We start from the raw sequence: 16,850 nt of genomic DNA on the forward strand, positions 1-16,850 counted from the left end.
TCCCAAACACGTCACACAAATACAACACAACACATACCTTGTTGTTTGGAAAAATGTCTCAGTTTCCTCTGAACTTACACCATGTCTTCTGTAAAGAGGAGGAAGGCAGCTGGCAGGGCCAGAATCCAGTGAGGCTGAGCCCAGCAGTCAACTGGAAACAGGAGGAATTTAAACTTTCGCTTTGAGACAAACACAAACAAAACTAGAATAAACAAAGCTTATGATCAACTGCCAAGTCGCAGCCACCACCACAGTCACAATATTTATGAGGTAAAGTAACCATGATGTAACTCCAGGTTCGTAGAGTGTAGGCGTAGCAGTCGCTATTTCAGTGTTTCCAGTTTATCAATCTTGGTCGCCTAAAAAAGTCTTGTTCGGCGTCTGCTTGTACTAAAGGACCCTCTAGAAAATCAGATATTCAGTTGTGGGTATTCAGTACATTTTGTTTTAATGGTTTAACCCTGTTTTTCATTAACAGAAATTAGCATTAGCTTTATCACAGCCTGAGCTACCTTAGCGATAGGTCACTTGAGTCATGAAAGGACTGCGAGAACTGATGACTCAACTGACCTATGGCTAAGCCCCGCCCTCAAACACGATGAGTCAGTCACAGTGCGCATAGCCATTCCCATACACTCGGACATTCTCTTCCTGGACGTCCATTGAAATGCATTACAGAAAGACAGTTTTCTGAGATTTGAAGTTTAACAATGGTCAAACGGTGTGCATGGGGTACATGCAAGGTATCCTGAGAGGCTGGGCGACCAGGTGTATTTTTTACACTTTAAACCACATCTCAACCGAGAAAAGTGTCTCCTTTGGATAAAGTTGTGTGGTAACGTTAGACCACAACATCAACTCAACGTGAATAAGATTAACAATGATGTCTACATCTGTTCTAAGGTAAGTCAACATTGTGTTTGAGGCAACATATTGTCACTTTGCTGGAAAGAAATATAAAGTTATCTTTAACATCTCTAGCTAACGTTAGCTAAAGTTAGCCTAACGTTAGCTCCTAGCTGCGTTGTTCATCATGTCACCTTGTTTGCTGGGAGTTCATTAGCCTATTTTGTTCTAGTTTTGTACTTTGGTGATCATACATCATTGTTAGCTGTTGTCCAAAGGGCTCTAGTTAAGCTAACGTTAACTTCTGGAGCTTAGCTTCATTAACTTACAAAATGAGCAAATCAGCGATCTTGAAACCACCACCGGAGCATTTTTCAAGTTTCAATCCGTTGTTCCGAGTTGATGTGGAGACTTTTCCAATCCTCTTAGTGACTTTTTCTTTGTTAAAAACGACTAGCGACAAATCTAGCATCTCTTTCTCGTGTTAATGGAGACTGTACTCGTGTTTGGAGACTCTGACTTCTGTTGCTCTGCAGTTACTGTCCCCAACGTGCAGCAGGTGCTGCTGTGAGCCCCTCCCAAAGCACTCACGGGCGGTCACACTAGCCTCGCGCAGCAGCCCCAGAGGGTAGAATTTACGCATAAATAAACAAACACATTTTTTGATGTAGGGCGAAAATGAGCTTCACCTCCTTGAAAGACCAGCAGCCGCCACTGATTCAGTGTGAATACTGTAGCACCAAACTAACGGAGAGACACTCTTGGTAAAGATGGTAAAAAGGCCGTTATCCTTTTCTCATATTCTGAGCCAAAAACCTTAACTTCAGTGGCACTTTATCTTGTTGTCTTTGATGGTGACAGCAATGAGATGCGGTTCACAAGCGTACACTGTGAATTTTGGCTTGTAATTTAAGCTTTTCATCGACCTTCTCAACAATAAAATGATGAATATATCCCTCCAATGCGTAGTTTAGGCCCTTTTGGTTACTTCTCAATGACATCTGATTGTTATGTCCCCAAAAATCATCAGTTGCCTCCTGTGAAATGCCGTGTACTGTGACACCTGCCACAGCGCCGCTCACTGAATGTTGATAGTTTGTCCGAGTGAGTGGAGGGGGGCGTGGCTTAGCCATAGGTCAGTTGACAGCCCTGACCACTGACAGCCAGAGATAGAGCACGAGCATGTGTACAAGGCGTGAATGGCAGGCCGAGGAAGAAAGTTACAACCTAAGTATGAAAAGTATTGTCTGCCTGACTGAACTTGAACTAGAGCTTCACGTGTCTCCAAAAGTCCAAGCTGGCAACGGCCAAAATGCCAACACGAGGCTTTAAAATGGGTGACATCATGGTGGCTGTGTCCATTATTTCATATAGTCTATACCAAAAATGAGCCAAAGAGATGCAGCAGCAAAACTTGGTGTTCCTCAGGCTACCTTGTGTAGTCTACTCAAACAATGAGAAACAGTAATGGCAGGTAGTGATGGAGACAGGAAGCAAACACACATGGGCAAAGCACCTGTGGTTGAAGTAGCCGCCGTCATGTGGATTGATAATAACTGCTCACGTAATGCCCCTCATTACCTTATATGTGTTTCATAAATGTCAGTAAGATGGTAATATGCATGAGAAATAAAGTAATAGAAACCTGATCACTACAAAAGGGTTCCACTGTATCTATTTGTAACTGAATCTGAATTAGACCTCAGGTTTGTAGGAACGTTTGTCTGTGACCGTATATTCCCAATGCTCTCCCCGAAAGACAGAGAGTCATTCATGGAGCAACATTTCATCCACCACATTATTTCTCTGTAGCTGCAGCTGTCCATGATTAAAATCCAGTTTTGGTTGCAGTTTTGCACCTGCTTTGTTCTGTGTTTGCACTCATTTAAATCACCAGATCTGTTTGTTTTGAAAAGGAGGAAAATTTAGCTCAACGTAAAAACCCTCCCGAACGTCTGGATCAAAAAAAAAAAGACTGAGCACTCAATAGCATGCAGAAAGCGAGCCACCTGTCTCTGAGCTGCCAAACAGCATCAGAGACACTTTGATTTGTGAAACTGCTTTATTTAGTGTTTTGAACAGTTTAAATCACCGGGTCTGTTTGTTTTGGAGAGGAGGAGAACTCTGTGGATTATTCAGCTCACGGTAAAAACCTCCTGAACAATAAACTTTAGCTGGTTGCTATCTGCAATTTACTGTTAGATGACGCCAAATCTTACACCCTTCACCTTTGATAGAGGAGAAAGAAAAAAGAAAAGAAGAGAAAATTTTCTTAAAGCCACACCAGGCCGAATTTATGTCCAACAAAGTTCGATATATAAGAAATGGGGACATTCAGGATGTGATGACAAACTTTGGAGATGCACAGAGTGGACCAACCATTCACCTCGCCTCTGTCATGAGTACTAAGAGAGACAAGAACAGCCAAACAGTGTATCAGTCAATGAGTCAGTCAGTTAATAAATCAGGCAACCAAGCAAGCACAAAAATTCTGCTTTGCTTCTCTTTAATCATACTGCAATTCGTGCACAATGATTAAAAGGCTCCTCTTTTTGTTTTTTTTTCTAACCCAAATATTGAACACTGATTTTCAGACCTCTTTAATGTCTGATTAATGCAGTAGTTATTTTTCCACTACCTTATCTTTGTCTCGGCCGCATCATCATGAAGTGTTTATCCTCCTCTGTTTTACAGTCCCCTCTATCTGTGAGCAGGCTGAAATGACATGGAAGCAGGAAGCAGGAACTCACTGTTTCCAGGACTCACCGAATTCCTCGTAATCCTCAGAGTGAGTCCCATTAACAGTCCCACACAAAGTCTCACTGTCCTCACTGAAGCTGACGCAGGCTGAACCCTTCAGCTCGCTGTCATATCTGGTCAACGGGGAAAAACAAGTGTCACTGCACATCCTGGTGTTTTGAAAAAAGAAAAATTCTTTAACTTCACTGTGGTTGGTTACAGACATCCTGTGAGAACTTCTGAAAAACAGGATTAAAAAGCTCATGATGCTGGATTGTACATTTTGCACTACAAACCTACAAACAGCCTGTTCACACCTGGTATTAATGGGATGCTCCTGTCATGCTCTGTGTTTCAGAGGCTGTTTACACGTTGCCGGCTATTTTCATAAACGGACATTTCACCTTCTCCGTTTTCAAAAAGATATCTTCGTTTACACTTACCCGTGTATATATACACAAGAGCATGCCTAACCTGTAGGTGGCAGTGTAACGAGAAGCTCAAGCCTTCCGTGTATCCATTGTCACCATAGCAACATAGGTCGCACTTTTGACACAGGCACAAGTTCCGGCGCATACTGTGACGTCGGCTGCCTATAACGTCAAGTTTTCCAAAATCTCCACTCTGGCGGAGTTTTTAGAAAGACTCGTTTTCAGAGGAGAAATCTCCGTTTGCGTGTAAACGAAGGGCACAAACGAAGGAAGATGTCTCCGTTTATCAAAATCACTGTGTACGTGTAAATGGCCTCTTAGACATGTAGTGCTTTTAACACTGCTGCTTCCCTTTTATTTTTAGCTTTGCTCTGATCCATTATCTTATTATCACACAATGCATTTGGAAACCCTGTTGTCCTGCCTGAGCGATCCTGTTAGTGCCCTATATCTGAGGCAGTAAGCAGGGTTCCAGTGCAAATAATTTGGTATGAAGCGTGGTGAGCCCCGCTAATTATCACACTCTGCTTCTCTCCCTCACCTGCTCCTGGTAAATTTCCATTAACCTGCATTAGTGGTATTTGTGTTTTCTTTTCTCCCAGCAGCTCCAGTCTGCTTATTTGCTCATTTTTGCTAAATTCAGTAAAAGATTTGGTTTATTTTGACTTCACGTGTCTGTCCTTGTTTCACTAGCAAGTCTGTGTGTCATATTCCTTATTTTCAACTTAATTTAAGGTTCTTGAAAACGCATTTACTGGGGTGTAATTGCCTCAGGAGGTGGTGTCCTACTCTCTCCACTTATTCCCCCTCACCAGATTCATATGCATCTTGGATGATCTGATCACAAGTGGACAGCTTTAAGTCTGTCTGTCAGAGCTCTGATTCTCTGCCCAAGCTTAAATAGAACTGACTCGTCCTGATGAGTTTTGGCCGGGCCATTATTTCTCAATATTGTAGAACAGTGGGTAGAAAAAGCTCCCCATGTACAAAGGCAATGTCCTTGTTGCAGCGGCTGGGGTCCAATTCCAGCCCATGCCCCCAAACACACACACGCACACCCTCAAACTGTCCCCAGAAAATAATCTTTAAAAAAAAGAGTTAATTTTCTGTAATCACTTATCCTGTTAGGGGTCACAGAGGAGCTGGAGCCTATCCCAGCTGACACTGGGTGAGAGGCAGGGTACACCCTGGACAGGTCACCAGACTATCACAGGGCTGACACATAGAGACAGACAACCATTCACACTCACATTCACACCTACGGACAACCTCCAGTTAACCTGCATGGCTTTGGACTGTGGGAGGAAGCTGGAGCACCTGGAGGAAACCCACGCTGACACAAGGAGAACATGGAAACTCTGAACAGAAGGACCCCTCCCACACACACACTGGGTTTGAACCAGGAACCCTCTTGCTGTGAGGCAACAACGCTAACTACTCCACCTCTGTGCCATTTGTGAACAGATGTTTTGATTTAGTTTTGCTGTTAAGTGCGGCCTCCACTTCCTGCTGAGGGAACACCACCTCAGACTCTGCAATGACTATCTGCTGGCACAATACACATAACCAATGTAGTATAAAAAAATATATTACAACATAATAAAATCTACTTAAAGTGTGCCAAAGAGAAAAGCCAAATAAATGAAGATGACTCTGTGGGGATGTTACAGTAGCTGTGGGAAAGACCCACTGGTAAATCAGACAAAACAAAGTGAGAGTGTGTTACTCATTCACAACCCACACATTTTTTGTAGTCCGACCTCTCACATCTTGTTAATAATAACCCTAAAATAACCTAAAATATCATAAAATTTTACAACCCAGTTCTTATCCTTCAGATAAACTGCATTAAAGCTAATATTAACAATTTCTGTAATAACTTAAGAGGTCTCTTGATTTAAATAATTAAATAATATGTCATGGTGTTGAGGAGAATGAATAAAATAATAGATAAATAAAATCATAAAAAAATAAATATTTATCCAACAAAACAAAATTTAAACAAAGTAAAACCAAAAGACAATAAATTAAGATTAAATAAGGTAACGCACAAGCCAGTAAATTAAAACAAATTAGTGGGATGTGCCCAAAACACCCCAAACAGGAGGCGCCCAGGAGGATCCTGATCAGATGCCCGAACCACCTCAACTGACCCCTTTTGATGCGGCTCTACTCCGAGCTCCCTCCGAATTTCTACGCTCCTTCCCCTATCTCTAAGGCTGAGCCCAACCACCCCACAGAGGAAACTCATTTTAGTCGCTTATATCCACGATCTCCTCCTTTCAGTCACTACCCAGAGCTCATGACCCTGGGTGAGGTTTGGGATGTAGATGGACCAGTAAATTCAAAGCTTTGCCTTCTGGCTCAGCTCCCTCTTCACCATGAAGGTAGTAAAGTATGTCATCAAAATCGTGAAAAGATGTCATAGTTTTGTTGTTATCAAAAACTGTAAAAAACTTCATTGTACATTATGTTGTCAAACATCACATAAAAGGCCAGTGGTACTGGTGGAACAGTGGGTAGAGCAGGAACCCCCATTTGTCCTTTCTTAAGCAGTCACAGGTTCGATTCCAGCCTGCAACCCCACGCCACATATCTTCCCCTCTCTCCCCTCTTCAATCTCAATACACTTTCCTGAAAATTAAAGTCGGACTCTCATAAAAGACAGACGTCATCAAACGTTTCAAAAAACATCAGGTGAGAGCATCGGTGGCTTAGTGGTAGAGCAGGCGCCCCATGTACAAGGCTGTTGCTGCGGCTGCCCCGGCTAGACTCCAGCCTGTGGCCCTTTGCTGCATATCTCTCCCTCTCTCCCCCTTTCATACTTCACTGTCCTATCAATTAAAGGCAAAAAATGCCCTAAAAATATCTTTAATTAAAAATCTCAAAACAGTCATTTTATAGTATGTCATCAATGTGTTGTCAAAAATCACGAAAAAAAGTCATAGTTTGGTATGTCGTCCAAAATCATGAAAAAAAGTCATAGTATGTCATCAAAAAAAATGAAAAAAAGTAATAGTATAGTATGATGTCAAAAATCATGAAAAAGTCATAGTTTGGTATGCTGTCAAAAATCATGAAAAAAAAAGTCACAGTATAGTATGACGTCCAAAATCATGAAAAAAAGTCATAGTATAGTATGTCGTCCAAAACCATGAAAAAAGTCACAGTATAGTATGTCGTCCAAAATCATGAAAAAAAGTCATAGTATAGTACGTCGTGCAAAATCATGAAAGAACGTCATAGTATAGTATGTGGTCCAAAATCATGAAAAAAGTCATAGTATAATATGTCATCCAAAATCATGAAAAAAAATCATAGTACAGTATGTCGTCCAAAATCTTGAAAAAAGTCATGGTGTAGTATGTTGTCAAAAATCATAAAAAAAGTCATAGTATAATATGTCGTCCGAAATCATGAAAAAAACGTCATAGTATAGTATGTCGTCCAAAATCATGAAAAAAAGTCAGAGAAGACTATGTCATCAAACATCATGAAAAAAAGTCATAGTATAGTATGTCGTCCAAAATCATGACAAAAAAGGTCATAGTATAGCATGTCGTCCAAAATCATGAAAAAAAGTCATAGTATAGTATGTCGTCCAAAATCATGAAAAAAGTCATAGTATAATATGTCGTCCAAAATCATGAAAAAAAGTCATAGTATAGTATGTCGTCCAAAATCATGAAAAAAAGGTCATAGTATAGTATGTCATCAAACATCATGAAAAAAAGTCATAGTGTGGCGTTGTGATTTAGTGGGTAAAGGAGGTGCCCCATGTACAAGGTTGTTGCTGCAGCAACCCGGTTCAAGTCCAGTCTGTGGCCCTTTGCTGCATGCCCCCCCCCCTCTTTCCCCTTTTTCAAACTTCCCTGTCCTGTCCATTAAAGGCAAAATGCCCCCAAAATATCTTTAAAAATAAAAAAGTTATAGTATGGTATGTCGTCCAAAATCATGAAAAAAAAGTCATAGTATAGTATGACGTCGAAAATCATGCAAGAAAAGTCAAAGTATAGTATGTCGTCAAAGATCCTGAAAAAAGTCATAGTACACAATGTCATCCAAAACCATGAAAAAAAGTCATACTATAGTGTGTGGTCCAAAACCATGAAAAAAAGTCATAGTATAGCATATCATCCAAAATCATGAAAAAAAAGTCAAAGTATAGAATGTCGTCCAAAACCATGAAAAAAAGTCATAGTATACTATGATGTCAAAAATCATGAAAAAAAGTCACAGTATACTATGTCATCAAAAACCATGAAAAAAAATCACAGTAAACTGTGTTGTCCAAAACCATGAAAAAAGTCATAGTATACTATGTCTTCTGAAATCATGAAAAAAGTCATAGTATAGCATGTGGTCCAAAATTATGAAAAAAAGTCATAGTATAGTATGTTGTCCAAAATCATGAAAAAAAGTCATAGTATAGTATGTCTTCTGAAATCATGAAAAAAGTCATAGTATAGCATGTGGTCCAAAATTATGAAAAAAAGTCATAGTATAGTATGTTGTCCAAAATCATGAAAAAAAGTCATAGTATAGTATGTCGTCTGAAATCATGAAAAAAGTCATAGTATAGCATGTCGTCCAAAATCATGAAAAAAAAAGTCACGGTATAGTATGTCGTCCAAAATTATGAAAAAAACTCATAGTATAGTATGTGGTCCAAAATCATGAAAAAAAAGTCACAGTATAGTATGTCGTCCAAAATCATGAAAAAAAGTCATAGTATAGTATGTGGTCCAAAATCATGAAAAAAGTCATAGTATAGTATGTGGTCCAAAATCATGAAAAAAGTCATAGTATAGTATGTGGTCCAAAATCATGAAAAAAGTCATAGTATAGTATGTGGTCCAAAATCATGAAAAAAAGTCATAGTATAGTATGTGGTCCAAAATCATGAAAAAAAGTCATAGTATAGTATGTCGTCTGAAATCATGAAAAAAGTCATAGTATAGCATGTCGTCCAAAATCATGAAAAAAAAAGTCACGGTATAGTATGTCGTCCAAAATTATGAAAAAAACTCATAGTATAGTATGTCGTCCAAAATCATGAAAAAAAAAGTCACGGTATAGTATGTGGTCCAAAATCATGAAAAAAGTCATAGTTTAGTATGTGGTCCAAAATCATGAAAAAAGTCATCGTTTAGTATGTGGTCCAAAATTATGAAAAAAGTCATAGTTTAGTATGTGGTCCAAAATCATGAAAAAAGTCATAGTATAGTATGTGGTCCAAAATCATGAAAAAAGTCATAGTATAGTATGTCGTCCAAAATCATGAAAAAAGTCATAGTATAGTATGTCGTCCAAAATCATGAAAAAAGTCACAGTATAGTATGTTGTCCAAAATCATGAAAAAAAGTCATAGTATAGTATGTCGTCCAAAATCATGAAAAAAAGTCACAGTATAGTATGTCGTCCAAAATCATGAAAAAAAGTCACAGTATAGTATGTCGTCCAAAATCATGAAAAAAGTCATAGTATAGTATGTCGTCCAAAATCATGAAAAAAAGTCATAGTATAGTATGTCGTCAAAAATCATGAAAAAAGTCACAGTATAGTATGTCGTCAGAAATCATGAAAAAAGTCACAGTATAGTATGTCGTCAGAAATCATGAAAAAAGTCATAGTATAGTATGTCGTCCAAAATCATGAAAAAAGTCACAGTATAGTATGTTGTCCAAAATCATGAAAAAAACTCATAGTATAGTATGTGGTCCAAAATCATGAAAAAAAAGTCACAGTATAGTATGTCGTCCAAAATCATGAAAAAAAGTCACAGTATAGTATGTCGTCCAAAATCATGAAAAAAAGTCATAGTATAGTATGTCGTCCAAAATCATGAAAAAAGTCACAGTATAGTATGTTGTCCAAAATCATGAAAAAAACTCATAGTATAGTATGTGGTCCAAAATCATGAAAAAAAAGTCACAGTATAGTATGTCGTCCAAAATCATGAAAAAAGTCATAGTATAGTATGTCGTCCAAAATCATGAAAAAAGTCATAGTATAGTATGTGGTCCAAAATCTATGAAAAAAGTCATAGTATAGTATGTCGTCCAAAATCTATGAAAAAAGTCATAGTATAGTATGTCGTCCAAAATCATGAAAAAAGTCATAGTATAGTATGTCGTCCAAAATCATGAAAAAAGTCATAGTATAGTATGTTGTCCAAAATCATGAAAAAAGTCATAGTATAGCATGTCGTCCAAAACCATGAAAAAAAAGTCACAGTATAGTATGTCGTCCAAAATCATGAAAAAAGTCACAGTATAGTATGTCGTCCAAAATCATGAAAAAAAGTCACAGTATAGTATGTCGTCCAAAATCATGAAAAAAGTCACAGTATAGTATGTCGTCCAAAACCATGAAAAAAGTCACAGTATAGTATGTCGTCCAAAATCATGAAAAAAAGTCACAGTATAGTATGTCGTCCAAAATCATGAAAAAAAGTCATAGTATAGTATGTCGTCCAAAATCATGAAAAAAGTCACAGTATAGTATGTCGTCCAAAATCATGAAAAAAAGTCATAGTATAGTATGTCGTCCAAAATCATGAAAAAAGTCACAGTATAGTATGTCGTCCAAAATCATGAAAAAAAGTCACAGTATAGTATGTCGTCCAAAATCATGAAAAAAATAGTCATAGTATAGCATGTCGTCCAAAACCATGAAAAAAATAGTCATAGTATAGTATGTCATCTGAAAGAATGAAAAAAAGTACACCCAGTATGAGGAGGCTGGCGTTATATATATTTGTATTTATTATGTATTTCTGTAAACAATGCTTCAGTCCATCACTCAGTGCCTCCCTGTCACATCTGTGGCAATCAGCTCCAAACCCATTCATTTCTGCTGAACACATCTTTGAAACAACTTGCAAATATATCATTTTATTTTTAGGAGGTCAACAATTTCCTTAAACAACAAGGCACTGCAGTTTTATATAACAGTTTTAGAAATAGTACATATTCTACACCACTCTAGAAATGTTAATGTGATACATATAAGATATCAGGTGTTTGCAGAAATGTGAAATGCCAGCATGACCTTCTGGTGACTGGGTTGTTTTTTGACAGCAGTTGAGCACAGAGGAAAGGATAAGGGGAAAACCCTGCAGTCAAGCTTTCCCAGAGAATGAACATGACTAAGCAAAACCAGTTGGTCAGTTTTTCTTTCCACAGGTGCATCTGTATTCCACTGTATGTCTTCCAAAACACAGATGTGTCCTCACTAGACTCACAAGTCAGTCTTTAGACGCTTTGCTGAACTAAAGACTGATGACTTTCTCCCTGATTTTGTGTTTAGATCGGCGGATACAATTTCAGAGTTTAAAAAAAACTCCCTGCGTTGCAGAGTCAATAGTAAATCTGCAGGGCGGTCCTTCGGTGGCTCGCTGAACTCTTGTGCTTGTAAACACAGTCCCAACAGAAACACGTGTAGCGGTACAAAATGGCTCAGCCGTGCTCGCAGAAAACTCTGTCAAAGTTAGTGGATGTTTGTCGCGTTTGCGGCGACACATTCTCGCCAACTAAAAGAAACAAACATAATCTTTTACAAGGCCATGACTCATCCGTCCGGCCGGACTATAGAGGGAATCGCCTTGTTGTTTACAAATACTTCCGGGTAGAAAACCAGCAGAGCTTTTAGCTATATATATAGCCTATATATCACATTTTTCACACCACTGTATCACCGTTTGGACTAATCTGATGTTTGTAAAGTCTATAAACACAATGATTGAACAAACATTACTATTTCTGTGTGCACGTTTAGCTGGGCTAACCGTTAGCTGTTAGCCCTGTTAGCCATTACCAGTGTCTGTAATAGGTAATAACTCATTAAACGGTCCGTGAAAAAAATATCTTTTCCAGCGGATATCTTAGTTACAACATGATTGAGCTAGCAAAGCAGTTTTGTGTTGCTATGTGTGGTATTTGTTCAGTTTTGGGAAATCACGATGTCTAGAAAGCATCAGTGGCTGCAGCTGACAGGGACAGCTAACAGCAGCAGCAAAGCTAACATCAGGACGTCATCTGTTAAGAGCCTCCCGTTGTCCGATACGACATGAAACTACTCCAGTTAGCTCAATCATGTTGTAACTAAGACATCCGCTGGAAAAAATATTTTCTTCACGGATGAGCACACGTTTGATAAAACGAAGTTAAATCTCTCGGCATCCATTTTCAAGCTCTCTGTGTGTTTGTTTCCTTGCGGACGAGAAAAGGAGGAGCGCACATTTCCAGAAGGCGAGTCCTTTTCAAAAATGCAAGAGGCGTTGCTTTGCTGCCGGCCGTTTTCGCCGGTGTGTTAAACACACTTTAGAAAGGAGTGTCCCCAGACTATCAGAAGGCGGAGATCTCTGATTGTCTGGTGGCGAGACTATGTCCTCACTCACCCAGTCGCTGTCAGCACACTAAACCATAAATAAGGAATAAATGTTCACATGAAAATGAATGATACAAATTGGCCTGTGTTTATGTGATTTATTCTTTTTCCATTATTCTACTTTCACACATTGTTTCTTTGTACTGAACTGGGAGTGAAATAAAGCAAAAGACGCACAGTAAAACACATGTATGTGTGGTTGGAGCTGTGTATATCATCATCCATTGTATTTTCGTTGTGTTTTCCAGTCTGGAGATCTCTGTCTGTTTGCAAGGAAGACCCCACTGACTCCCCAGGTGATGAAGATGGTCTCAGGTGGATCAGGACTCTTTATTGCAGTATTTCCCAACTGGTGGGTCGTGATCCAAAAGTGGTTCATGGGTCCACTCTGAATGAATGAACTTTATTTCATACACAGAATGCAGCACAAAGTGAGTTACAGTTCAGCAGCTGAGACAAACAGCAAAGAAATAAAACCATACAATTATACAACACTCATTCAGAGAGTCCAGTATCCAGTAATAAAAATACATATTAGTATTGAAAACAGAATGCATATAGTTAAAGGCTTTATTAAAAACATGTTGTGAGTCCTCCTTTAAATCTGTCCACTGAGCAGCAGGTCTGATATCTAAAGGCAGGGTGTTCCCTATCTTGTTTCAACAAAACAAGCAGTTTATTTTGGCTTCAGAGGTGAGCAGTGCCGAAAACAACAAACAAACTTCCCTAACATAAAAACGTGTATTGCTGTCAGCTGGAGGGCCTCCAACCCTCCAACACTTTCTTAGTGGGAGTCAGAGATGTCAAGTTATGTCCCCCTTGATTACTGATTTTACAAAAGCAAAGGATGACTGGACATATATGATAAAATATGGACACCATATGTGAACTTCAAATGATAACCTTTAGTGATCGGTCATCACTGAGGTATTGTGTATAGAAAACTTTTGGTGTTTGGGGGTAGAAGTCCTTGGGGAGTGACCTCATAGTATGTATTGTTTGTGAAGTTATTTCATCTGAGAACCCATTAATAATTAATAAATGTATGTGGCCTTCTATTGTATATTATATGAGTGTAAAATGTTGTACTTCATATCATCAAACATTAAAAAATATGGTGGACAGAACCTCTCCTCTGTACTTCACAAAGCAGCTTTGGCTTCTTAATGCAGTCATGATCAGATGCAGTCAAACCTACAGGAGCTTCTATTCTCTCACAGGTCAGATTGTGCCCCCCTCTCTGCTCCAGGTCACATTGATGTGAGCGTCAACTAGAGGCACCTCAGCAGAGAGAGGAATGGTGGGTATCTGTCTCCCCTCTGTGGTCGGGATGTGACAGTGCAAAGAGAGACCAGTCATGTCAGTCAGTGCCAGGGGGAAAAACTTGCAGACATTTCTGGGTAGAGAAGAGAACAAAGCTTCAAAGGCTTCAAGTGTTCTCTGGCACAAATGAGCAAACAACCATTAACAGGGATGCCGGCATCCTCGGCAGACATTACATCTTTCAGAGGCAGTGGTTGGCTGAGTTTTAAAGCTTGAGTTCCCCAAACAATGATCCTAAGTTAGGCTAAAATTTGGCGACCCCACAAGGGTCGACTTACCTCAATACATCTGAATGAAAAAGAGTTCTACAGATATTCACAAGTCTCCCCTTCACAGATATGCTCTCTTGGTGCTTGTCTCATGTAGTTTTTGGCAAAATTACTGTAGTTTACCTCATGCGGTGCAGGAGGGAGTGTGTCGGTGGACAGGTAGGGGGGAGCCAGGCTGTGGAGAGCGTTGTAAGTGATGATGAGGAAGGTCAAGGTGACCATGTTTATCAGTTCTTGAGTGGTACAAAAAATAATTTTAGCACCAAATCTGTATATCAAATGGTATCAACCCAAAAATTGCTGAGAATGGAAATGGCCATCATATACTTCCATCATAATGTTCACCCCTATACACTGTATATATTTAAAAGTTTGAATAGGCACCAGAAAAAAATCACAATGTTTTTACAGATTTATGACAAGAAAAACTTGATGCACAGTGCTGAGCTGCATCTGAAATGAATCTTCAGGTTCCCAGGTTTCACGTGATGCACTGTTTATTGTTTTTTTTTCCAGGCCTGCCAATAGGGGGGGTCAAAGGGTAGAGATGACCCCAGCTCAAGGCCAAAGGGGCACCCTTGAAAAGGTCTATGGCACATGGAGAAGTTTAAATTGGTTGTAATCTGCAGCCTCACCACTAGATGGCACTAAATCTCACACACTGAACCTTCGATGAGAAGTCGGCCTATTTTATCAGAAGCATGTTTTTGCTTAGAAGTAATTAAAAATGAATGTTTCAATCAATGATAAATAACCAGTATTCTATATCTCTGCATATTCTGAATGATTTTAATTTTTGACAAAATGTTAAAGTGCTGTTCTGTTGGGAGCCAAGAGCTCCAGTTCAGAGCGTCAGACAGCCTGGTGATCAAATCAAACACTTCTAATAGCTACAGTGAAATATGGGAGGCCAGAACATACAGTGTTTGACACCACTGACCAAAATGACAATAAATTCATTAAAAAACATGTTGTGCAAGTGTGGAAGGCATGTTTTCTTTAAACATAAGTGGTAAAAAGAAAAATACAACTGTTCAAATTTGTATGTCCCTCTCCTAAGCCAAAACAACCCCCACAGTGCTTAAAGAAATATTCAACATACCTCCCCCTTTTTTGTTGTACCACCGTCGCCCGCCCCCAAACCCCCATGATGATTCCCACCTTCACCTTATGGACAGAACTCACAAAATCTGGCTGGCAGGCCTGACTCCTCATGGTATCTCAAGTTTTCATTCGCTCCGGAGCTTTTTGGACATTTCTGTCATCAGCAATGATGCACGTCCAAACACAATTTTAATGTGGACAAATATGATATCTAATTTAAAGGATCTTCTGTCTAAACCACCCTGAACGATTACAGGCCAGTGGTGCTCACACCAGTAGCCATGAAGTGCTTAAAAAAGTTAGTATGCACGCACGTCAACTCTGTGGTCCCGACACTGTTGACACTCTGCAGTTTGCCAACCGCCCCAGCACACCAGTGGATGAGACGCAGTAGTTATGGCCCACCACCACACTCTACAACATCTGGACTGCAGCAGAACATATGTCAGGGTGCTGTTCCTTGACTACAGTTCTGCCTTCAGGAAAGCTGACTGACCTTGGGGTCCCGACCATCACCTGACTCTGGATTTCCTTATCGACTCACAGGTGGTGAGGATGGGAGGCAGGGTCTCCACTGAGCTTACAGTCAGCCCTGTACACCAATGACTGCACCTCCACCCAGGACAACACCATCATCATTAAGTATGCAGATGACACAACCATCCAGGGCCTCATCTAGGGTGGGGACAGGTCAGGGTACAGGGGTAAGGTCAACAACATTCTTGTCTACAGTGAGGAGAATGGCCTCATCCTTAACATAGACAAAATAATTAATAATTGACTTCCAGAAGAAGGCTCCCCAACATCAGGGGGACTGAGGTGGAGAGTGAACAGCCACAGGTTCCTAGGCCTTCATGAGTCAGCAAAGCTAAGCTGGACTGTAATATCAATAAAGGCCCAGCAGCGGTTTCATTTCATCAGGCTGCTCAGGAAGGCTGGTTTGAGCATCCGCCCTCTTACCCAAGCCAACAGGGGACTTGTGGAGAGCATCCTCACTACTGGCATCACTGTCTGGTATGGTAACACCACCCAGGCAGAGAGGGAGGCTCTCCAGAGGGTTGCAAAGACTGTAGAGAGGATTATCAGAGCTGATCTTCCATCTGTGGACACTTTCTACACACAACTCTGCAAGAAAAAAGCACAGAGCATCATTAGAGACACACATCACCCAGCTCACATCCTCCTCAGGCACAAACATCCAGCATACAGCCCGAGATACAGCAGAGCAGACAGCATAATCACACATTAAACACTATTCTATAACAGCTTTTTCTCTGCCACAGTGAGACTGATAGTAAAAGCATGTGAAATGTGAAATACCTGTCTACATGCCCTGCAGGTGGAGCTTATATTCTTCTACGTATTATACTTTTTATATCTATTATACCTCGTTATGTGCACTTTGAATCTTTTGCACAAGAATTCCTACATACCTAGACTGTGTGCAGGTGTACAAATGGCAAATAAATGTATCTTATCTTAAATAAGGATGCTCTGTCTGCGTGGGTATTATTACACTGAACAAAAATATAAACGCAACACTTTTGTTTTTGGTCCCATTTTTCATGAGCTGAACTCAAAGATCTAAAGCATTTTCTATACACACAAAAGACCATTTCTAACAAATATTGTTCACAAATCTGTCTAAATCTGTTAGTGAGCACTTCTCCTTTGCCGAGATAATCCATCCCACCTCACAGGTGTGGCATATCAAGATGCTGATTAGACAGCATGAATATTGCACAGG

This window comes from Epinephelus fuscoguttatus, linkage group LG13 (genome assembly GCF_011397635.1).
Source record: "Epinephelus fuscoguttatus linkage group LG13, E.fuscoguttatus.final_Chr_v1".
Lineage (NCBI taxonomy): Eukaryota > Metazoa > Chordata > Actinopteri > Perciformes > Serranidae > Epinephelus > Epinephelus fuscoguttatus.